Consider the following 1152-nt stretch of genomic DNA (forward strand, 5'->3'; position numbering starts at 1 on the left):
GTCTGTCTGTGTCTGTGTGTGTGTGTCTATGTCTGTGTGTGTGTGTGTGTGTGTGTGTGTGTGTGTGTGTCTATGTCTGTGTGTGTGTGTGTGTGTGTGTGTGTGTCTATGTCTGTGTGTGTGTGTGTGTGTGTCTATGTCTGTGTGTGTGTCTATGTCTGTGTGTGTGTGTGTGTGTCTGTGTTCAGCTCCGTCCTCGCAGCAGAGGCTCTGTAGCAGACGTGATGACCGTGTGTGTGTGTGTGTTGACGGGCTGCTCTGGTTGGTTGACGAGCTGCTCTGGTTGGTTGACGAGCTGCTCTGGCTGGTTGACGAGCTGCTCTGGTTGGTTGACGAGCTGCTCTGGCTGGTTGACGAGCTGCTCTGGCTGGTTGACGAGCTGCTCTGGCTGGTTGACGAGCTGCTCTGGCTGGTTGACGAGCTGCTCTGGTTGGTTGACGAGCTGCTCTGGCTGGTTGACGAGCTGCTCTGGCTGGTTGACGAGCTGCTCTGGTTGGTTGACGAGCTGCTCTGGCTGGTTGACGAGCTGCTCTGGTTGGTTGACGAGCTGCTCTGGCTGGTTGACGAGCTGCTCTGGTTGGTTGACGAGCTGCTCTGGTTGGTTGACGAGCTGCTCTGGTTGGTTGATGAGCTGCTCTGGCTGGTTGTGCTGCTCTGGCTGGTTGACGAGCTGCTCTGGCTGGTTGACAAGCTGCTCTGGTTGGTTGACGAGCTGCTCTGGTTGGTTGACGAGCTGCTCTGGTTGGTTGACGAGCTGCTCTGGTTGGTTGACGAGCTGCTCTGGTTGGTTGACGAGCTGCTCTGGTTGGTTGACGAGCTGCTCTGGTTGGTGGACGAGCTGCTCTGGTTGGTTGACGAGCTGCTCTGGTTGGTTGACGAGCTGCTCTGGCTGGTTGACGAGCTGCTCTGGCTGGTTGTGCTGCTCTGGTTGGTTGACGAGCTGCTCTGGTTGGTTGACGAGCTGCTCTGGTTGGTGGACGAGCTGCTCTGGTTGGTTGACGAGCTGCTCTGGTTGGTTGACGAGCTGCTCTGGTTGGTTGACGAGCTGCTCTGGTTGGTTGACGAGCTGCTCTGGTTGGTTGACGAGCTGCTCTGGTTGGTTGACGAGCTGCTCTGGCTGGTTGACGAGCTGCTCTGGTTGGTTGACGAGCT

Source organism: Symphodus melops (assembly GCF_947650265.1).
Source record: "Symphodus melops genome assembly, contig: scaffold_191, whole genome shotgun sequence".
Taxonomy (NCBI): Eukaryota; Metazoa; Chordata; class Actinopteri; order Labriformes; family Labridae; genus Symphodus; species Symphodus melops.